The sequence below is a fragment of the Carassius gibelio genome, chromosome A21 (assembly GCF_023724105.1).
Source record: "Carassius gibelio isolate Cgi1373 ecotype wild population from Czech Republic chromosome A21, carGib1.2-hapl.c, whole genome shotgun sequence".
NCBI classification, from domain to species: Eukaryota; Metazoa; Chordata; class Actinopteri; order Cypriniformes; family Cyprinidae; genus Carassius; species Carassius gibelio.
Genome location: NC_068391.1, coordinates 4477572 through 4502585, shown reverse-complemented (window position 1 = coordinate 4502585; position 25014 = coordinate 4477572). Strand labels below are relative to the sequence as shown.

Genomic DNA, 25014 nt, shown 5'->3' with positions numbered 1-25014 from the left:
ATAGTCCAGGCGGTCCAAGTCTGACGAGACTCAACACAAACTCAGAAAGGCTCCGTCACACACTCTGCTCGGGTCACTGCTGTAGCCCACAGCCAAACACACCGTCAAACTGACACATCTGAAAGCCGAGAGGTGGACTGACTAACAGGCCTATTCCACAGCTCAGTGCTCCAAAACACTCAGACACACTGCTTTCTCAGACACGCAATCCAGTGCAAATATAAGTGTGATGTATAATCGAATCATACATCAACCGCCGAAAAAAAATAAACAAAAAAAAGAATAAAATCAAACTAATGCAGTTTAGTTCTGTGCATATTGTTGTCATTCCTTAATTTTTTTTTCTCACAATCATCAGTTTTTCATGGAAGCATGTTTCATCTTCAGAGTAGAAAAAAGGTAATTGTGATTTTATGTATGAGATATATAAGGTATAGTTCACCTCAAAATGAAAATTCTGTTGTCAATTACTCACTCTCATGTCGTTCCAAACCAGTAAATAGCTTATAAATAGTTGATCCACTGATGTCACATGGACTGTTTTACCATTGTATTCGCTACATTTCTGGCACTCGGAACATTACCGATGCATTACTTTCTATGCAGGGTCTGAGAAACCTTCACATTTCATCAAAAATATCTTAATTTGTGTTCCAAAGATGTTTTTATCAGCTGTTCGGACTTTCATTCTGACGGCACCCATTCACTGCAGAGGATCCATTGGGGAGCAAGTGATGCAGTGCTAAATTTCTCCAAATCTGTTGCACATCTGTTCTTCTACATCTTGTATGGCCTGAGGGTGAGTACATTTTCAGCAAATTTTCATTATTGGGTGAACTTTTTTTTTGTAGTCTATGTTGCAGACACCTGCTGGTTCACATGGCTGTCAATCACTCTCTGATCCCAGGAGTGGCTGACAGCGGGAGAGGGGTGGGATCGATGACTGGAGCTGATACAGAGTAATTAGCTAAATCACTGGAATCAAAATGACTATTGAACGTGTGCGCATCTGACCACAGAAAGAGCATGGGTTTCTAAAAGTCTTTAAAACACCTTACACCAAGAGACAGACTGTCAGATGTAATAGGTCAGAGAGTTTTCCTGTTTGATTTGATTTCTACTGAGGGAATCAAAGAACCAAGTTATGAATTTAAGACCTCGTTCTGTTGTCGGTCTCAGGACGCATAATGAGTTGTGCTTGAATTCTGATTAATTCATCAAGCTAATCTTCTATCTACTGATGGTTTATTGTACTTCATATGTCCTGTATTTTATTTGATCTAATATACACACACAAATGTATAGCTTATATATTGCATATTATACCCTATTATTTTATAAATGCCTTCAATAATCTATAGATTTAGTTTTTTGTTTTTAATCATTTCTTTTATTCAGCAATAATACATTACATAATTAAATAATAAATATTAAAAAAATAAACAGTAAAATTAAACATTTATAATTTCCATAGTTTATACATTTATAATAGTTACAAAAGATTTAAAAGAAATAATAATAAAATAAATACTATTTTAAATAAACATGTTCTTCTGAACTTTGTTCATCAAAGAATCCTGAAAAAAAAACATTAAAGTTTTGAGCTAAATTTTTAAGCAGCACAACTGTTTTCAACATTAATAATACTACTGTTAATAATAACTTTTTCTTGAGCAACAAATCAACATATTAGCATGATTTCTGAAGGATCCTGTGACACTGATTTTAGGATGAAAGAACCTCAGATACTTTGATCTCCTGAGAAAGGGACAATACAACATGATACACCCCTCTCATATATGTTATTGGTTCCTTCTCATCCCCATCCTCCCTCCACTTGGTTTCACTCAGAATGGTCAATAGTATAATGTTCTACATGAATGCAAGTAATATTTACAGTCATGTTTGGTGTCATTTGAATTCTCTCGGGGCGACTGGTACAAAGGTCTCAATTTTACAAGAAATAGACTAAAAGTTGATAAAGATCCTAAGAGTTAAGTGATATTTTGTTCACTGTAGAGGGTTTGCCATTAACCAGTGTCTTTCATGTAAAATGCCTTTTGTCTCAAGAGGTGATAACTTTACATGATCAATGCAAATTCTAATTGTTAGTTCCTGTCTCTATCTCAGGGGATGTTTGTCTCGGTCTGAGGTACTTAAGGAAATGTTGCAAGAGGATCAGGACTTTTTTTAGAATTAACTCATAGCATGAAGTGTGTCCACACACTTCACACTTTGGAATCAGCTTAGAATTTAACTTAATTTGAAAAACTTTGTGCCCTAAAAAGACCGAACACACAAGAAACCTTCCGTCACCACTGGATACTTTACCTTGGGCCAAGAGCGTGGACTTTAAACTGAAGACTGGAGTAATGATGCTGAAAATCCAGCTTTGCATCCCAGGAATAAACTATTTTTTTAATATATTCAAACATAAAACAGCTATTTTAAATAGTAATAATATTTCACAGTATTGTTTTATTGTATTTTTAATCAAATAAATGCAGCCTAGGTGAACAAAACCATTAAAAAATATTATCCTTGCGTAACAAAAATAAGGCTCACTATATTGTATAGATTAATTTGATATAGATTATCATTGTAGAAAGACATTAAAGCATAAATGACATCACTTGAAAAGTCATAAAATTACAGATATCATGTAAATTGAGACTCATTATACTCCTCACAGACACAACACAAGCCTGTTAGTACTTTGTCCATCAAATTTCCTTCGGTCCAGTGGTACATGAAAATGTCTCTCACCCACTGAGAGGCTGTGTGTAGTCAGCCTTTAGTGTTTAACTAAAACAACCACAACAAAGAAACAGCCTCCATCTCTGCACCCCCTGCATACCCCATCTCTAAACTACAGCAGCGGCGGTGAGCAAGACACAGGCAGTAATGAAGCGGCGTGTCATGTGGAGATGTAATTACCTCACTCTCCTGCTGGGTGTGCACTTCCTGGGTGAGAGGAAAGATGAATCGCCAAAGTGGGAAAGCGCTGAACCCTCAAAAGTTTAATTCACCCAGCGCAGCGGCTCTCTCCTGTCCTCCCCTTCCCTCCCCGTCCTGCTGGCTGCTTTGGGGAGGGTAATGGTTTGGGCAGGCATTTAGCAAGCTGATAAATGATGAGTGTAGTTTTTGGTGCTCAGGATCCAGGAGATGTGTTTGTTCTGTACTCCTCCGTGTATGTGTGTGCTCAAACTGCATGCTGGGAGTTATTGAGTCACAGCACATGGAAAGACACAAAAAGGAGGTGGAGGTGGGGATATAGATGGCTGGATGAAGGGAACAGGGGTCAGCACAGAGCAAAAATTTGAAAAGCACAAGCGAAATAGAGGAAATGAAGGGAAATAAAGAAAACTGCGAGATTTACCACTTTTCCCCCAAAATGGTGCAAGTGACAGCAAATCTCTCTCAAAACTGGCTCACTTTCCTTTGAATTTGAAATCCATGTGATGATGGAGCTGACTACTTTACACCATGACCTGAACAAAATCAAACAGAGCACATCATTTATCATATATCAGATCGTCTCATTTGTAATAAACTCTATGATATCTATTATACACAGAAAAACATTCTGAAAACGTGTATCTTATAGTGTATAGGTGTTTGTACCTTTACCTTATATAGACTTCATCAGGCACACGCGCCTGGCCCTAAGTTAACTTCCGGTCTGTGTTGGGTATATCAGTCTGGCTAGCGGTGCCATCTACAAACGCAGTTAAAGGGTTAGTTCACCAAAAAATGAAAATTATGTCATTAATGACTCACCCTCATGTCGTTCCAAACCAGTAAAAGCTCCGTTTATCTTCAGAACACAGTTTAAGATATTTTAGATTTAGTCCGAGAGCTCTCAGTCCCTCCTTTGAAACTGTGTGTCCGGTCTACTGTCCATGTCCAGAAAGGTAAGAAAACTGACCAATTTTCCAAAAGGCTTCATTGAATAAACATGAGCACCACGTACTGCACGTTTAATAATAATAATTATTCCTTACATTTATATGTTTTGAAAAGTGCACTTGGTGAGAACATCGGGGTGGAAGACCACAAAGTTTAAGTGTCAGGTGCAGAACCAGCATCTTTGTCTCAGGGATGCACAGAATGGCTTCAGATTAAGTGCTGGTTCCTGCAAAAAGAGGTAAAAGAAAAAATAAGATAAAAGAGAAAAAAAGAGAGAGGGCAGGTGGGGGGTTATCAGGCCAGTGGGTGGAGATCAATTTCCCAACCGCCTATCAGTCAAACAGCTCTACCCTATTCTGCTGATTGCACACTTTCAGCTCAAGTCAACCCATTTCCAACTTCAAAGTGTGTGTGTGCTGGACACTCATAACTACAGGACTGCAGCGACTGAGGATCTGTCACAATGCTTTATTTCCTGAGCTGGTTAGCCAAGAAAGGGACAGCGAGAGAGAAATAGAGAGAGGGAGCTCTCAGGTGAGGGGAAGCCGGTCTGCCTGCGTTCGCTTTGGGAGAGGGAGGTGGCAGAAAGCCGTTTGTGTCAATGCATTATGCATTAGAGTCTGTGCTCGACTGACAGCCCCTCTGCCGCCCTCAGCTCTAACAGGGCCGCCGCTAATCAAAGACGACATATCCGAATGTCCAGACACACACACACAGAAATTTACTAATCAAAAAGTGTATTTCCTAGAGGCTGTCTCCCAGGAGAAATCCGGCAGGGAGAAATTGGAATAATTTATTAGCTTACAAGTTTTGGTTGACAGTTAGCCCGGGGCTATTTATCTCAGTAATAGAGAATGTCTCCAATGTGGCAAAATTGACCAAATCAAACAGCTTTGATCAGAGAATGAATCTGGCAAGCTTGTCTGTCTTCACGCACCCCTCGAGAATAGCGGGAAACAAACAAATCCAAAAAGAAAAAGAAAAAAAAAACAGACAGACAGGGGCTAAATAAAACAGATTCACAAATTTTCAAGTGGAAAAACTGATGATAAACAATGAGTTAAATGAATTTCATGACAACAAATGATATAACACCAGGGCATAGTGGTGCCGTGACCCGGTTATATTTATTTCAACCTGTCATTTAGTTTGATTTGCTGAATCTCCCATAAGTCTCATTAGAGGGCTATTTTTACACTTAACAGATGGCTTTAGTGAACATAAAAACACTTTAGTCAGGAATGTGTTAGCATACAGAAAGACATTTGGTGTGGAAACTATTTTAATTGTTTCGCAGGTTTTATGAAGACAAAGTAAAGAAACTTTAAGGAACAAATTGAAGGTAACACAATACATCAATATTTTCTCTAAGTAAAATTATATTTACTACTTGTAATGTCCAAACTGTCCTGAGCGAGTTCTCAACAGCCGGTGCATGATGCGTCTTCTTCTTGCTTTATGACAGATTACAGACTTATAAATACATTAATGCCACCTAACTCTCAAGTGGACCATTGACACTCCTACTTGAGATTGTAGATGGAGTGTCAATTGTGGTGAATCAGAGGTAAAAATATATAAACTATATAAATACTGTTCAGTTTCTTGCACAAACAAATTGTTTCTTGTTGTGTTTAATTTGTGTATGTTTTTTTGACTCATAGCCGTGATTCCCATTCACTTCTAATATATGACTGACAGAATGCAATTGTTTAAAAAAATTGAGTTAAAAAAAATATATATATTATGTTCTACTGAAGAAATAAAGTCACCTACATCTAAACGCCCTGGGCAGATAAACATAACATTTTCATTTTTGGGTGGACTATCCCTTTAAGACCTTTTTTAAAGGGAGAGTTTACCTTCAGTTGCTGTCCTTTTGACTTGACTTTTTTTTCCATACTTTGGAAGTCAATAGTGACCAGCAAATGAAGGCGATCTTTCCCTTTATGGCTTTAATTTGTGAAAGGGCAAATTAAGACCAATTAAGTCCTGCAGAAACCCTACGTTTTTTTACCCTGTAAAATTTCACAAGATACACCAAGTAACACTGAATGGTTGAAATGAAATTATGAAGTAGATGGACTGAGATTTAATTTTCTTTTAAAACATCCTCCAATAATCTTTGAAAAGTAGTTTTTACAGTATATACAAAATTTTTTATAGTCTATTGATCACAAATCTCTCACTACAAAGTATTGTTATTGAAGTTTAGAATAAATATTAATACAGCCACTTGTTTTAAAGCATGTCCATGAACCATTCGGACAAAAAAACAGCATGTGACAACCTTCAGACACGCGCCACGGGCTTCACTTGTGAGGGACGCGCGGAGCAAAGGGGAACAAATTCGGGTCGAGCACCACAACAAACCGCCATGGCAACGGCTTTTGACAACATCACACCCAGCCTCTATACACGGCAGACAGACACGCTCATTTGCTCGGGAGATTGACGGTTCAAAGGGTCTTGATTTTGACACTGAAAAGGAACAAATATTCTCACATGTTGATCTAGTTTAATTAGAGCTGCGTGCTTTGATGAATGCTTGTCAGGGGCTGCTTGATGTTGCATCAAGTGAAGTTAAATGCGTCTCACTCAAGATGACCACGCACGCATCAAGAGAAGAGAAGTTTGTGTGGGCCTACTGTTGGAATTCAACATTCATGCAAGGACACGTCATCGTCGTTTTCAGTTATAGTGTTTTCAGCTTGTTTATTTTCATATAAATATACAGCATGCAGTTGCATCAAACAATGGTATAAACATCATTCAACGTAAATTGTGATAATCGTAATTACTATTTCAAGGGAATAATCGACAATTATGATTTTTGTCATAATCGTGCAGCCCTAATAAAGTTACAAAATTATTTTCTACATACAATACCATTCAAAAGTTTGGGGTTGTAAGACTTTTTCAATGATTTTGAAAGAGTACGCGCAGCAAGGCTCCGTTTATTTGATCAAAAATAAAATAAAAACAGTAATATTGTGAAGAATTATTACAATTTAAAATAACTGTTCTATTTGAATATATTTTAGATTTAATTTATTCCTTTAATGCAAAGCTGTATTTTCAGCATCATTACTCCAGTCGTCAGAGTCACGTTATCCTTCAGAAATCATTCTAGTATGCAGATTTGAAACTTTAAAAGATTATCAATGTTGACAAAGTTGTGCTGCTTTATATATTTTATGGAAGAAAAAAAATATTATTTTTTTTCAAGATTCCTGGTGAATAAAGTTATCATTTAATTAAATATAAATCTTTTGTAACATTCTAAATTTATTTACTGTCACTTTTCATCAAATTAATGTGTCTTTACTGAAAAACAAAAAGTTTTAATTTCTTTCAAAAAATCAAATCAAATCTTACTGACTCCAAACTTTTTACTAGTTTTTGCACTAAACCTGTTTATGAGTTCAGTTCATTATAAGCCCCTCACGCTGCAGCAGAGTGAAATTTCTCACCACGTGCAGACTGCTTTTTAAACTACATTTGGACTTGTGCCGACAATTACCTCCTCAAAGTCTCTAAAGCACCAAAGCTCTGCCTAATTAGTATGCATTATCAATTAACGGCCTTAATAGGCGGCAGATTGATCACATCCCCCAGTTTCAGGGGCTGAACAGAGGCAAAAGCGGAATGAAAATTCCCTCTCTCACAAAGAGCAACAAAATGGCCATGATATAAACAATGCAACTAGTGCTGTAACACTTCTGCAATAAATTACATCAGGAACAACAACAGCAGGCCTAATACTACTACTACTACAAGTAAAAATGTTAGTACTAATAATAAACCAGACTGAAAAAATGTCTTAAACCTGCTTAAAAAGTTGTGAGCTGGTTTTTGATGGTCTACCAGATGAGCTGAGATGTGCTCAAACCATTAAAACAGACCAGCCTGACCAGGGGAGAAAAAAAACAAGTTTAAATGATAAATAAAAACAGCACCAAAGCCAATAAAATATATATATATTAAAAAACTAAAAATGAATAAATTCAACAAATGAAAATCGGTCTGAAATACTTCAATGAGAGCAGTATTAAACGCACACTCAACTAAAATCGCTTTTTATCCAAAGTGCGGCCATTCATCAGCCAAATGAGCCTCATGTTTGCAGCATACATTCATTTTCAGGACATTGTTTAATTGTGCTGTTTTACATAAAAGTCGCTGAGTGGAGGAAGAGAGTGTGATTTTCACTTACTCTCACCAAACTGTGTCCTCGTTCATCACTCGAACACATCAGAACTCTCATGGAGAGCCGTTTCCATTAGAAGAAACAACAAAATAGAGTTGCTGATGGCGTGTGGTGCTGGTGAAGATTGATTGACTGATGCACTGATGGAAACGATTCACAGAAGATCTGGAAGCAAAGGACAATAAAAATGTGACATTAAACATCCTTAAATGATGCATGTCTGCAGAAAATACAAGAAACGGCTCTTTATTCATTTCCTTTCTGAATATCATAGAAAAATGACGTAGTTACAAAATATATGCCAGCATTATTAAAATGACCCACTATAAAAATAATATTAATTCATAAATGAAAGGCATATCTTAGCCTCCACATTTTAGTCGCATGAGCCTCAAAACATAAACAAGTCTTCATAACCTATTTATATTTGATTAATTTTTGACTTTTTTTTATTTTTATCTATACTATGTGGCCTACATTATGCCACATAATACGCAGGTCAATATTGTGAGTTACTAAGATTGTCACTGCTCATTAAATTAAAGAAAAATGATGCACTTTGTGAACAAATTTAAAGCATAATAACTTTGTTCACCAGTTGAACCATTTTTAGTCTGGAACAGGGATGCATTTTAAGCTAGACTACTAATTTTTATCATGTCGAGCATCCTTATTTGTCCCTGAATTATCATATTTACTGTAATATTGACAACCTTTTGTTTTCTGTACAGGTTTAAAGCCTGTTTGAAGGTGCTGAAATGTAAAAGAGCCTTGCAGGTCTACCTCCACCACACTGTTCAAGCTTGCAAAGTTTTAATCGGTATAAATTAATGCATTAAATTGTTTGCTTATTTGAATAAACACTGATACAAATCATTAGATGAATTACTTGGCTTGCTGATTACAACTTATGCATCAAAATGCACTTAATTTTCATTAGGAGGTATAAAATTAGATGATTATTATATTAATTAAGATGATTACAAACAATTATCCTTCGCAAGCACCCGCGGTCCTGCAAACTAGGTCAGTCTGATGATGTATTGTTTCTGCACTGAGCCATTCCTCCTGGCCTTCGTTCAGCATGGAAATCCGTAATAAAAGCCTGTAAGGACAAACAAAACGATGGTGAGATATTTTCTTGGTTTCAGCGGTTGTAGGGCCACCGATGTTGGGTTGTTTCCAAACATGAGAACAGGGTACTAAATCCATTATGTGGCTATAGGGCCACATACACACGTCTGATGTCCAAGTAGTTCACGGCGCGTAATACACTGTGCAGAATGTGCTGAGAATTCTGGGAAACAGTGGAATTGAAGAGTCACAAACAATAAACATCACCGGGACAGTGACCGGAGAGAATGGCCTTCCTTTATGTGTGTCTGAGAACAAGCAATCTAGGGCCAGAGAAAACAACAGCACCATATAGGACTCACTGGCTATGATTTAAATGACAAAAGAGCATGCAAATTAAGTTAGGATATATATAAAATGCATAAACTCACCTCATACATTATAAAAGTACAATGCCTTGCAGAAGCATGTGTATTTAGTGAAGCAAATGCAGACTTTAAGACATAAAGTTACAGTGTGTATTTAAGCAAAAATCTTAAGTGAAAAGAAAAATTAAATCTGTTTTTGCTAAACTATCAGTTATTGTCATTGTAAATACTGTTATACAATAAATAATCTCTAAAAACGAAAGCATATGCAACTAATCAAAGATAATGAGTGCAGTGGAATCATACAGACTAATAGATATACTTAATCTTTTAACACTATATTCAGTTACAGTATGATAGAAAACTATCTTTACTAAACAACAAATAACTAATAGTAATGGCAAAACAACTAGGCCAACATTATAGTTCATGCTGCAATGCATTTTGGGAACTTACAAACCTTAAATAAAACAGAAATATTGAGCATTATGGAATTATTTGTTCATATATCTATTTTTGTTTAGTTAGGAAAACATTTGAAGGAATACTGTTGATTTAAAATGTGATTTGCATAAAAAGTTTCTTACAGTACAGTAAGAACTGTTGCTTGAGCATGTGTGAGGATTCATAAAGCAGGTTCACAAACCACACTGCAGACCCCCCACGCATACGCACGCGCTCGAGCCTGTAGCTGCATTTCAGGCCTGTTCTCAGCACGCTGATGTATATTTCATTGTCCACGGCTTAATTTTGATTTATCGTCCGTCCATAAATTAGAAAAATATGTTTTAGAATTCCATCTTGCGGAAAAGCTGCTTGTGATGCCGGGGGATTGGGCGATATTTAAGATGTCAGAGATACATATTGGATTAGCGCGCTTTGTTCGCGCGCCATAGCAGGTGTTTAATCACGGCTGATGCGCGCGCTGAAATGCGTTAGGACAGGAACGGGAGCGCTTTCCTTGGGACTGCTATAAATCACAGCCGAAAGCATCTAGCATGCACCCTCCCCACCAACCCAAACACACACCCGCGTCTTCCAAAAGGCATAAAGGTAATGCTAAAGGCGCGGGTGCATATACGTTTTCTCGCTTGTGCTCTAATAACTTGATCGTGATTGATCTTTAAAGTGTTTAATCTTTTTCGGTATATTCATTTTATAAGTTAAGTTTATAAGTTCTCAAAAAATAACCACTTTTTAAAAAGAAATTCCTGTCAGTATTTTTGCTGATTCCCGCGCCAATCAACTATTTTCAATAATTTTGATAAAAATCGTTTTATATAGCCTACCTGTGATCTAAAAGTATTATTGTGTTAAACAACGACGGGGTGTATGTTTTGTTCCTGTAGCTACGTAATAAGACATGCATCCTAAACGAAAAGCGCTCGAGTAGGCCTACTGGTTAACTTCCTCAGAAGAACGCGACTTCCGGTTACTAAAACGTTTGCAAACACGTTGAAATGTATATAGTCTACTTATATGTAAAAATAGATAATTGTTTGTAAATAAAGTTCATTTAGCCAAATGAAAAAAAAATGGGAATAAAATATTGGAAACAGTAGCTAATTTCAGTTTTTAGCCTGTTTCAAATTGACATGTTTTCAACGTGTTTCTTTCCGTTTCTTTGTAAATAATATTTTTTTTTAGCAATTTGTGAGTGAAATTTGTTTTGGCACCATTTCTTGCAGTATACATAAAGGTGACACTGTATAGTTATGTGTTTATTAGAAAGACAGCAGATTATTCCATAAATACTGTACAAAACCTGACAGTAAATTTAGATATAGAAACAAAAATATCATTTCACTGAATGACCTATCTTCTTTATGTATGAGTTTTTTGTTACTGCACAAAAAAAAAAGGAACAGGTAATTTTCCTACCTTAAATTTGAGTTTAATTGCTGCCTGAAATTGGTAAGAAAAAGGTTGCAACCAGTAAACAAGTTGCTTACACTTTTTGACCTCTTTGAATATAATTGTGATGATGAAAGTCGACTAGCCTATTCTGAAAACCTCATATAAACAGCTCGAAATGAGAGAAAATACTGTGACAATTTAAAAAGTGATTGAAACAAGGATATTACAACAATGAAAATAGCGCATGAGTGTGTGTGTGTGTGTGTGTGTGTGTGAGAGAGAGAGAGAGAGAGAGAGAGACGTTTAGGAGAGCAAACATTTTCAAGGTCATCCGGTGAACTGGAACGAGCTCCGAGAGATGCATGGAGAAATCGGTGCGTTTTGACACGAGCTCGAGGTTTGATTAAAAGGTAAAGTAATGGGTTTAAACACACGCCACGCGCGTGGCGCGCCAGACTCTGTTGGCTTTTCGCAAATTACTTAACGGTGCAGTGATGGAAATAAGATTGTAATGTTTGGTAATGGAAAAGAAAGCCCCATATTCTTTTTCTGGCCTTCTTGTTTTCTGACATACACAAAATAAATTACCCAGGCTAATAGGCATGGCGCGTGGATTTTTCCCCCGCACCTTCTGAGGGAATTCAAACGTGTTCCTAGCGGTTTCATTTTACATTCGTTATCTCACGCAATATTGGTTGAAATGATGAAACATCAAACACCTAATGTTACATTAACAGTACTGACTGCTGAGACAAATAGCTCACACAAAAAAGCCCCAAAAGTAACTCAACCTTGAACATAGTGCCTCTTCTGCCTGCGCGCGCCTGCATGGCCTTAAATATGCCTAATAGGGAAAACAGGGGCAAGAAAACAGCCGTCACAAACGACAGCAAATTGGGGGTTGCAAAACACAAACAAAGATGATTTAAAGCAGTACACAAAAACGTGCACATATTAACACAAACCACAACTAATCATGCATCTCTGGGAACGGCGTCCTGCAGGCCCAAACCAGCACCCTATCAACCTTTTTACAATATACCTTCATAATGTAGCCTAACTGATCTCCCTCTCCCTTTCTCTCTCTTTGAGTGATCTTTTTATGGTTTTATAGTGGCTTTTACCCAGGTAACAGGAAACAATCTCAAAACGTTCCGGCAAGGTTTTCTTTAAGTTATGAACCAAACATTCTTCCCGTAACATATATAAAACATAACTGGTCACCACCTTGACCAGAACACCCATCCAGTGCTTCAGCGGGTGAGAGCGCCATTAAAGAGCGATCAGAATATAGCTATTAAGCTGACATTACTCGCCCAGCGCTGTCCATAGGTGTCCACCGTTTACCGGGAACCACCTCCTCTTAATTGCCTCCTAATTCCGCGTGTCAGATCCGTGTTTCCCCGCTGTCCCGCCCGGTGGTCTCGTGTGTGTCTCACCGTTCTCAACTCCGAGGCCTTGCTCAAGTCAATGACACAAGGCAAATTGCGTTTAATAAATGAGCTTAATGGATCACGCGATTGGATTGCGAGCGCGATGCTTCCTCTGGTTAGGCAAAACATTTATATCCAGTTTTAAGTGTTTCCCGCACATTTTAAACCCGTGTATACGAACTGGGTCTTTCACCTACGATTTAAACTCATTATAAAGCAGGTGAGACAAATGCAAGAGCATAAAAAGTGATTTAGGGTAATCAGGGGCACGACAGTGTCAGTTTAAGCTCGCTTCAGCCGAACCAACTCCGTTTAATCACACGTGACAGTTGAGTATTCTGAGATATGCAATAATTGGCAAAGTTATGATGGCACTTGTCCAATATGGCATATGGCAGTCATCGTCAAACGTCCTGACGCAGCCACGTGGACATTCTCTAATCTTGCACGCTCACCTGATCAGAAATGCAAGTAAAATGTCAAAGAGATGATGACTCGTAGCCTACTCTCTCTCTCTCTCTCTCTCTCTCTTTTATGGCCTCTGCATGTTTGGTTGCGCAAAACAATCTCATCGGACATTATTGATGTTACAGATGTTGTGGTAATCAGATTAATGGTCTGTGACGGCCCCCCCTCAGTCACCGGCGCGCTCCGTGATGAATTACGGTAAAGGTCATCACGCGGCTCCGTTTTATTGGAAGTTTATATGGCAACGCTTGGATGAGCTGTTGTAGAGACGCTTACAATGCTCTCTCTGAGAGAGAGAGAGAGAGGGGGGGGGTTACATCAGGAGTTTGGGAATATTATGTTTACAAACTGTAATAAAATAGGTAATAATATCACACAAAGTTCATTATTGGCTACTAACTTTAAGCATATCTATAAAAGAAAAATCTGATCTGCAACCACAGAAATATACAGGTCCTTCTCAAAAAATTTGGATATTGTGATAAAAGTTCATTATTTTCCATAATGTAATGTTAAAAATTAAACTTTCATATATTTTAGATTCATTACATACCAACTGAAATATTTCAGGTCTTCTCGCACAGCCAAATTGTATTTTGCTCAAATCTAATATTTAACATATTTTTTTATATTAATTGTTTTATATACCTGCGATATAAAAGTAATATTTTGTTAAACAATGACATGTTTTGTGAATGAAAGTACGAACGTACCGGTTACTTCCTCAGGAGAACACGACTTCTGGTTACTGAAATGTATGTACTTATATGTAAAGATCAATAATTGTATATTGAATTGTAGTAAATAGGGTTCATCTAGCCAAATGTAAAAAAAAAAAAAATTATATATATATATATATATATATATATATATATATATATAATTATAATTATAAAAATTGACATAAGATAGCAATTTGTGAGTGAAATTTGTTTCTACGCCATTTTTTCCAGTATACATAAAGGTGACATTGCTACAGTTATGTGTTTATTAGAAATACACTTTATGCAGATCTTTCCACAAATACTGTACAAAACCTGACAGTATATTTAGATATGGAAACACTTATATCATTTTCACTGAATGACCTATCTTCTAGAGTTCTGTGCAGCAAAAAAAACAGTTCATTTTCCTACCTTAAATTTGAATTTAATTGCTACCTTAAATTGGTAAGTAAGAGAAAAGTTACAACCTGAAGTAAGTTCATTACACTTTTTGACCACTTTGAGTATAATTGTGATGATGAAAATTAACTTTGCATTCTGAAAACCTCATATAATCAGGTTGAAATGAGAGAAATTACTGTGACAATTAAAAAAGTGATTGAAACAAGGATATTATAACAATGAAAACACTGCATGAGTGTGTGTATGTGATAGAGAGAGAGAGAGAGAGAGAGAGAGACTACGACGTTTAGGAGAGCATACCTAATTATAAAATAACTTATTCGGTTCCCAAACACATGTATGCACCAATTTTTGAATTCATTTCAGGTACAATGAAATTAGTTGCGATAGTAAATTATTTATCTAGCATCCTTAAGACACTAAGGGGGCTATTGCATTTTGGTCCACAAAAATTCAGCGAATAATGCATTGTAAAGAAGTAATGTCATGAAAGACTATGCAAATGTAATTCAGTTTATATGCTATCAGAAACAGAACGTTTTCTCCATTACATCCAACAAGAAAGCTGCCCGACAAATCAGCATGTTCAAAACAAGTAGAGCTAAGTGGTATATAAATTTGGCTAGCTATTTTCATTCTTGCAATCAATTTAAATGCATTAGTTTTTTTTGCTACAATAGGCATATTTTCCTGTAGACAGATCATATATCCAAATGCTCATTATATTAAAGGCCTAATGGATGGTTACCAAATAATTCATTTTTTGAATCCTAAACAAAGTGTCTCTCAGTAGGACACATATAATCCCTAAAGGGCTACCAACACCTTTATAGGATTATCATGGATTACACCGCATTAGGGTCCCACGTGGCCCCACACCACATCCATTGTGCGGCACCAGTCTCTCTCACTGACACTCGGGGTTATTTGTTGTCACTCCGCGAACATTAATCCCGCTACAATTAGCTGTCAGCTCGCGCGGTTCTCTGTTTGATGATAGCCTTGGGCGGCTGCAGCGCTCGAGCCCTAATCAGCAGGGTAAACTCACGCTATATTTCAATTTGGGGAGGCGCTCTTCCGCACAGAGGGCCCCAGCACGGCAATAAATAAAGTGCCTGTTTACGCCACCATCACACATAGACATCCAAATGCACTTACCACCGGCCCTCTCATCATGGCCCGCATTCAACAATGGCCATAAATCAGCGCTTTTCAAACGCAATGATTAGTGAAGCTATTTACACACACACACACAGTGAAGAAAAACCTAGATATAGTCTTCACACTACCCTTGCATGTTGTAAATGGCCTTTTTTTTGTTTTGTTTCCATAGGTCTGTGCTGTAGAGAGAAGGAAGGGAAATTGAGTTCAAGCAAGTGCATTTATTTTAAACACCTCATATTTCAAAATCTTAAAAAAAAGAAGTTAATTTCACATTTTGAAATCACTTTCAAATATACACAAAGGTTTGTTTTAATGATGTCTGAAGAAACCGCCACAAACAAAGCTTTAGCAACAAAGCTAAATAACGAGTGAACATATTCAAAATGTATTTGTGTATGTGAACAAATGTGTCAGTCATGTTGGCTAACAATGTTAGCAATCAATTTAAACACCCTGATGCCTAATTTCGCCAGAAAGGGTCTCATTGGGGGATTTCCCCTCTTCACATGGATTAAAAATATCTGCTATTATGGTTAATCTGGCATTAGATATGCGGCACGAGGTGGGTCGAGCAGCCCAAAACAGTGCCATTGAGATGTTAAGCAGTGTGTTCTGTCTCCTGTTAGAGTGTTAATTGGGTAAGTGTAGTCCATTTGTGTAATCCCTCAGTTTTTCCTGATCTCTCATCGCTTTACTGCTCTGGACGGGAGTGGATCTGTGTGAAGTGGCGCCCGTAATCTCTATTCAAATAGCTCCATATGACAACTGCCCACAATTAGAGCACCATCACTCTCTATTTACATCCTTCATCCGGGATCTGTCAAGGGAGCGCAGGGGGCCAAACAAAGGAAATGCTTTTAAGTGTTGCATCCATGATTTTCCATGAGCTGCCTCTCAGTGTAATTCTCACGCAGGATCTAGAGGAGGATTAGGCCTGTTTCCAAATCTGGCAAGCTGCCTTCTTATAGTGCTGCCTTCATATCATGTCAAGTTTGTGACTAATAACAAACATTTATGCTTACAACATCAAACCCCATATTTATGATTTATTTCACATGACCATTGTAAAAGAACCAAAATAGCAAGTAAAAGTTAAAGGTAGCTCCCACTATAAATTTAACCATTTCATTATATCCAAAATCTTATTTTATGCTTTCTGTGATTTTAAGATTTTGCAAAACCAAATAGAGATAAATGTATGTAGTTTTGCCACCAGCAACAAACCTGCAACCACAGATCCTTTATAGCGTTAAAAGAGATGTTTAAGATGAATTAATAATAATAAAAAAAGGTGAAATGCAAACTCAAAACCCTCAAAATATATAGGCAAAACATATGTAGACAAAACCAAAGTCAATTTATTTAACAGTCTGGTGTTTGAATGTTGAGTTAATAATCAAATAAGTAAAAAAACTAACTCAATTATTAATCCAATCAAAAGTCTTTGTTTTATAAGATTAGAATGCATTTTATTTATAAACAATAATTTCTGACTTTGTCTTATCTTGAACAGTATAAAAACTGTTGCAATGTATTCTGCACCTAATTATTTTGCATTTATGTATTAAATAAATTTAAGCTATTTTTTTGCAGTAAAATAATTGGTAAAATTCTTTACAAGAAAAAAAGATACAAATTAATTAAATGTTACTTGATGCATTTTAATAACAATTTTCAAACACAACTTTATGCATGCAAATATGTTTTTACTCATATACTTTTGTAATAACAAATTAGTGTATTAAAATAAAAACGTAGTGTAGCTAGATCCTAATTTACAGTTTTATGCAAATAGCATTACATATATGATACATATAGTATTTTATTTCACATTTAATTCAATGTGTTACTTAATGTATTATTTCTAAAATTTACTAGCCATTTTCAGAGTGAATTAAAAAAAAGTGTTGGATTTCCTTTTCTGTAAAGGATGAACATGATGTTGCATTTAACATTTTCAGAAAGATACTATTTTAAAATTGCTCCCTATGTAGTCAACTCTCCAGTTTTTAGAACAGAGCCTAAATCTTGGATGAATCCCCTCTCTTAATAAAAGTGGCCAGAGCAGCCAATTGAGAAATGAGATGCGCATTTAAAAACGAGAGCCTCGCTGCGGATGGGTACCTGCTCGCTTCGAGTCCCGTGGGTTAATTAATTGGGGTTGAAGGCACATTGGCGAGGAGTGGCTCTGCAGCGCCCGGTGACTCTCCGCATCTGTGCGACCAAGTTGCATGTGCGTTTTGTCTTTTCTCCTCGCAGAAAGTCCATTGAGAAGGGGCGCGCGGGGGAGGATTCTTAAATGGTAAATTAGCATTCTGATGAGAGTGCGCGGGGCCCCTGAGAGAGTCAGGAAAAAGAGAGGGTGGCATTAATGACACCGCGCACACTCCCGTGACATAATTTTCCATCATACCCAGGCCCCTTCTCTCTGTTTCTCATCCCATCATCCCCACACGGTGCTAAAAAGACCCCGCTATAGACCCTCCGTCCCGAGGGAATATGTGCCCTCGGTGCCTCTGGCCCCTGAAGAGTCTCAATACAAATAGCCAATTTGTAATACATATTGTGAGGAGGAGGCCGGCCTGGTTTTGTAAAGCGTTCCGGCAGCAGGATCTCATCTCCAACACTTCTCTCATGCTGTTTACTGAGATTCACCTATCAATGGCGGCTGTGACTCGCACCTGCTCGCGAATTTGCTTTTAATTCGTTTTTCATGTGAGTACGAATGGAAATGACTGGACTTTTAAGAGATCAATCAGACATGCGCCCGTTTTATGGGCCTACATGCACTCACATTTTGGGAAAATGTTATTTTGCTTTATTTATTTTTTTAAAACATTGACTTCCACCATTAAATACTGGAAATGGGGGAATAATGTGTGTGTGTGTGTTTTTCCCCTGCAAGGTCTCTATTATGAGCTTAATTTCAAATGCATTTATGTGTTAGGACATTTTGTGTGGTGATTTATTAGATTGAGAGAGATGCATTTTGGTGGCCGCATCTCTCCATTTTAAACATCTCGTAAGTCAGGCTTTTACACAGAGGCTCTTGATTTGCAGGTTGATGGGGCGTTCTGATTGTTTGTAAAAGAGGAATTCATTTAAAAAGCCAAACCGTGGACAAAACCTAAATGGGCATTTCCATGCCTCCCGCAAGAGTGCCATCTCTCTAAGAGAAGGATCAGGGCGGATTTAAAGAGGATGAGATGGGAAGAGGAAAGCTCTCGCTGATAAGAGGGTGGAGGTGGTCTTTATTAGCATTAGCGTGGAGAGCTGCATGCTGTTTAATGAGGAGTACTCGGGGTCTTTGTGAAGCTTTTGTGTCTCTAATGCTACTCTGCTTTGTCTGGAGGTGGATTTAGCCAGACCTTTAAAGAGTAAAATTACAGTTGAATAGACCAATCAAACCCTGGGGCCCGGCCCCCTCTGTCAACAACTCATTCATTCATATTAACTGACTAGGAGCACTGCATTTGTCTAGTTAGTGGGAATATAAATATGCGACTTTTTTATATTTACATTTTATTATTTTTTAAAAACAAGCCATATTATTATTATTATTATTATTATTATTATTATGCAAAAAGTAAAATATATTTCATATATTTATTTTAATGAAAAATTAATTAATAAAGAATTTAAAAATAATATTTTTTTCCCCCAATATTATAACTATTAGTAAAGTATATATAACATTATATATACACTACCAGTCTAAACTTTGGGCTCAGAAAGATTTTTAATGTTTTTTTTTTTGTTGTTGTTTTTTTTTACGGGAGTTTCTTCTGCTCATCATTTAGGTGATCAAAAACACAAGAAAAAGTTTAATATTCTGTAATATTATTATGATTTAAAAAAATATACATTAAAATGTAATTTATTCCAGTGATCAAAGCTGAATTTTCAGCATCATTACATTATTACTGTCACATGATCCTTCAGAAATCATTGCTGGAAATTGTTGTGCTGCTTAATATTTGATTTCAGCTCTGTTGAATAAAAATTTTAAAAGAAGAGCATTTATTTAAAATAGAAATCTTTTCTAACAACAGTTCAAAAGTCTGGGGTCAGTGAATTGTTATTCTTTCTTTTAAAACTTTTATTTAGCAAGGATGCATTAAACTGTTAATAAGTGAAAGCAAAGATTTAAGCTGTTAGAAAATATTTAAATTTTAAGTAATTTCTGTTCTTTTTAACTTTTTTATTAATCAAAGAATCATAACATAAACATAATATATATAAACATAACTGTTGCCAACATATATAATTCTGATAATAAATCAACATATTAGAATGATTTCTTAAGGATCATGTGACACTTTATACTGGAGTAATGGAAATTCAGCTTTGCGTCACAGAAATTAATTATATTTTAAAAGATATTAAAATGGAAATCATTATTTTATATTGTAATAACATTTTGTAAGATTACAGTTTTTTTCTGTATTTTTGATAAAATAAATGCATCCTTGATGAGCTTAAGAGGCTTCTTTAAAAAATATCACAAGTCACACACACACACACACACATACTGTATATGTATATGTTCACCATTTAATATAAATAGTAAAATATATTATCTTATTAAAATATATATAGGAGATATTATATGAGATAATATCTCATTTACATATATACTAATATACAATTTGAAATTATTGAAAAACATATTTGCACATAATTGCAAACTTAAATGCATGTATGTATTCAATGCAGTATTTATGTAGTATCTGCATCCTAATTCACAAGTTTATGCATATAAATAAATAAAAACATAAGATATAAATATAATCCAGGGACAGGAGTTGAAAATTAGCACTAGCTATAAACTCTATATGCTGCACATCAGTTACAGGCTTTGTATTGTAACTATGTTTGCTTGTATGGTCCCTGTTAAATAAACTTTAAATAAATAAAATAAACTTCAAATAAATTATTTGCATATTATGCATTATATACATGTGTTATTCACACACACATTATATATATATATATATATATATATATATATATATATATATATATATATACACACACACACACACACACACACGTGGCCCTGGAGCAGTCTTAAGTCTCTGGGGTATATTTGTAGTAATATACAAAAATACATTGTATGGGTCAAAATTATCAATTTTTCTTTTATGCCAAAAATCATTAGGATATTAAGTAAAGATCATGTTCCATGAAAATATTTTCTAAATTTCCTACCAGAAATATATCAAAACTTAATTTTTGATTAGTAATATGCATTGCTAAGGATTCATCTGTACAGCTTTAAATGCGATTTCTGACAAACCATATACATCAATGGAAAGCTTATTTATACAGCTTATAAGTCTTGTAATAAACTCAAACAGAATATGCAACAGTGGTGATTAATACACTGGATTTTTGTTTTTCTATTTCCAATTTTTCTATAAGACATGTTAATGCACTGAGTGTTTTTTTATGGCTAATTCAGGCACTTGAGGGCTTTCACTGAGCAATCGGGGCTAATTAAGACACTATAGCCTTCACACTGAGCAACTACCATTACATCTACAGCTTTTACTGCGCAAACACCCAATCAAAGCCTGTGTGTGTGTGTGTGTGTGTGTGTGTGTGTGTGTGTGTAACCTGAATTCAGGAAACACCTGCAAAGAGGGTACTTAAACCTTAATGTGGAAGCACAATGAAAGGGACGACGGCTTTCAGTGAGAGTTTAATATGAAATGAAAACACCCTCTTTTATGACAACACATTCTATAAAACCCATTATCAGCCAATTACTCAAACTCCCTCCTTTACTGAGCAGCTCAGAGCTGAACCAGGCGAATGCAATTATTAGAACTAAAAATTATGAGATTTCATTAAAGATTCATGATATGACATAACAGCTTTTTTTATTGTATATTAAATCAAATAAGATGACATACACAATTGCAGTCAGACGGCTGTTTTGTGCTTAATTCCTTTTTTTTTTCTTTTTTTGACTAAACTATATTTTTACATTTAGTGGAGCTTTGCCAGGCTGTTGCTCGGTGGTTTCTTCCTAAAAACTACTTACAGTACATTTAAAGGAATAGTTCAGCTAAAAAAATGAACAATTTAGTCGTCATACTCACCTCACATTGTTCCAAACCTGCATTCTTTCTTCTGTCAAACACGGATTTTGCATATTTTGAAATGCAGTGAAAGTATAAACAGAAGAAAGAAAGTCATACAAGTTTGAAATGAAACAAGATGAGTAAATTTTCCAGGAATGTTCATTTTCGGATGAATTATCCCTTTAAAACAACTTGAAATCTCGCTCAAGGATGCAACGGAGGTATTTTTTTTAGTTAACAGATCTTCAAAACCACATATACTTTAGAATTATATGACATCAGTGTGTGAAAAAAACTGTTTTTTTCTGTTAGTACTTCAACAGCAGGCAGAAATTACGATTAGCTGTTTAACTCCACAGACGAATCATCTATATGAACGAAGGAAAAGAGGAAAACAAGATGATGAGGAAGAGAGAAAGATGGGAGAAAAATCAGCCGAAAAATCAGAAAAGATGAATCGGTCTTTCTCGTCTAATGAGCGTCTGATTGAATACTTCAGAGGGAGAACATGCAGTCGTTTAAGTTCAGCTCCTCAAAGACGACCAAAAAAAATCTAATTACAATAAAACAGACAGAACATAGCTGTGGAGCAGCCACTTACGGCTAATCATATCAATTACTGCGCTCGGGGCTCCTCGGAGACACAGAGTGATTGTTTGAAGAGAAAATGTGTATTTGGTGAGCCTGAGACACTCACTCCCTGCAAACCATCCATTACTCTCCATTCACTTCCACATAATCACAAAGAGGAATGTATAGGTTACTGCTGGAATTTAACAAGTCAAGCTGTTTAAATGTTGCGTAACTATCTAAATCGGATGTTAAATGAGATGAGAAATTTAGATGCATGAAAGCGCATAGACGAGAAGAGTGTTATTGTTGTCTGTTAAAGATGTGATAAAGCCGCAGGTGTGTAAATGGTTTCTATTAGACTCACTGAGATGCTTAGACTTGCAAACCTTACTTTAAACCACTTTACTTAGCAAGATCTACTCTAAATAGACTATTTGTTCTCACATTTAAGTCAAGCTCCTTGTATAACACATGCATTGTATAGCACAAGAAACATAGAGAGAGAAATACACTGCTGTTTATTTTTTTATTTTTTGCTGTTATTTTTATTTTTTAAGTTGTTCTTCTAAAATCTCTTATGCTCACTAAAGATGCATTTATTTGATCAAAAATATTGTGAAATATTATTACAATTTAAAATAGCTATTTTCTGTTTGAATATATTTTACAATGTAATTTATTCCTGTGATGCAAAGCTGAATTTTCAGCATTTTCCTGCAGTCTTCTATCATTCTAATATGCTGATTTGAAACATTTTATTATCGATGTTGAAAGCAGTTTTCTTTTCAAGATTCCTTGTTAAATAAAAGTTCAATAGAATCAAATAGAAAGCTTTACAAAGAATGAACAGTAAAAGAAATGCAATAGCAAGACACGATTAATCTTTGTCATTTAAAAAGTGCAAAAACAGGCTTGCTTCAAATCAGTGACATTGCCGGTTTTAACAATTGCAGATTTTGCATCAGTGAATATTTATCCTTCTATTAGACATCTCATGAAAAACAACAAAGCAAATAAAAAAAGTTTAGAAATGCCGCAGTGCTACAAATAACTGCATGAGGGAGGTTATTCATTTATAAGATAAAATTAAATGTATAGATGATTTTTATTTATTTTGAGAGAAGTGGGTTTTATTAATGTCATGTCTATATTTAGACAGATTATGTAAATCCCTAATTGATTTTTCTCTTTACTTTAAACTTGTATAAAATGTGAACATACCTAATTCATGTCCATAAAAGTCTCAAGCCTTCACATTCACATTTTTCAGACACAAGTTATATTGCCTGTGAACCTTGATGCCAAACACAGTGTGATTGTTTCCTCCGAGCAGTGCTGAATATCAGGCGTAACCGAATGAAGAACAGGTCACACGTCCTCGTCCTCCCAGCCCTGCAGTCGCTCTTAAGTGTCTCTGTTAAAGCACAGCAGATGCATTTGTAAACGCCTGTGGCAGTTTTAACCACACCATTAATCAAGAGAGCTGCTTTCCTTTGTGTTTTTATTGTTTCTTGTTTTCTTTTCTTACAATATCTGCTGTCACGGAGCACTTAGTTTATTTCAGCATCTGAAATCCCTCCAGGCCTCTGCTAACAGACCATTTTCACCTCTTCTGCTGAAATACTGCTCTGGGCCACATGTTGTGCTGTATACTACTGAAGGCCTTAAACAAGACTAAAATCAGTTATGTTCTTTGACTTTATATGGCAGTGTATGGTGTTATGTATAACATAAATATTTGTTCTTTTCTCTTAAAGTGATAGTTCACTCAAAAATGAAAACTGTGTCATTTACTCACCCACATGTTTAAAACTTGCATGTTTTCTCTGAAAAAGATATATTTTCCAGAAATATCTTCTTCTCTGTAGTTCAAATATCCTACTTTATTCCATGCAACACAAAAGGAGATATAGAAAGTTCATGCTACTCTTTGTCAGGCTAACCAAAACTACAACCATCATTTATTTTAGTTACTTAGTTACTTGTACTTATGTACAATAACTGAAACGGAATAAAATATTTTAAAATACATCAAACTTATTACATTTTTAGCTAGTTGTCAGGCAACATTTTCGTTTTTAGTTAAACATGAAGTACTAAACTAGCTAAAAACTAAATAAATTAAAACTAATCAACTGAAAACTATATCAACATTAAGAACCAAAATCTAATAAAAATGAAGAAAAAAACCCCACTGAATGGAAATTAAAACAAAACCTGAAAAAATAAAACCAAATACACAATTGTAACAAAAACTGTAATAGTACATAAATGATACTAAAATACCTCTGCACTAAAGAGCACCATAAAAGTGCTTTATTTAATATATTGTGTGTGTGTGTGTGTGTGTGTGTGTGTGTGTGAGACACTGTCAGGAGATCAGAGACACACTTGATAAGATTCTGTCTAATAGGAGCTGCTCCCCACGGCTGGGTCAGACAGCCATTTCCAAAAGCTACCACACACACACACACACACACACACACACACACACTCGCTCCTCCTCCTCCGGCCCTGACAGACAGCATGAAAAGCTCAGATTAAGAAGCCCATCATGTCGCCCTGAGCTGCCCACAGAGAGACCACGAAATCAAGCTGTCAGAACAACAGAGAGAGAGAGAGAGAGAGAGAGAGACAGACAGAGAAAGCAAAGACCCACCAGTGCCGTAGAGAACCAGAGAGTTTGTGTGAAAGTTTTGCATTGTAAACCATTACTCTGCAAATAATGGCGATAAAGAACAC

General features: G+C 35.9%; 1 long non-coding RNA gene across 2 annotated transcripts; it reads right to left on the bottom strand.

Moving 5' to 3' along the window:
• Positions 1-7972: 7972 nt before the first annotated feature.
• Positions 7973-10966, bottom strand: LOC127941286 (uncharacterized). 2 transcript variants are annotated; one of them, XR_008148979.1, is made up of 3 exons: positions 10851-10966; positions 9108-9224; positions 7973-8284 (listed from the first exon to the last, which is right to left on the bottom strand). It is a non-coding gene; the product is annotated as an uncharacterized LOC127941286 (long non-coding RNA). The 2 variants fall into 2 exon arrangements; XR_008148978.1 differs by lacking the exon at positions 10851-10966 and adding an exon at positions 9355-9543.
• Between the last annotated feature and the right edge of the window lie 14048 nt (positions 10967-25014).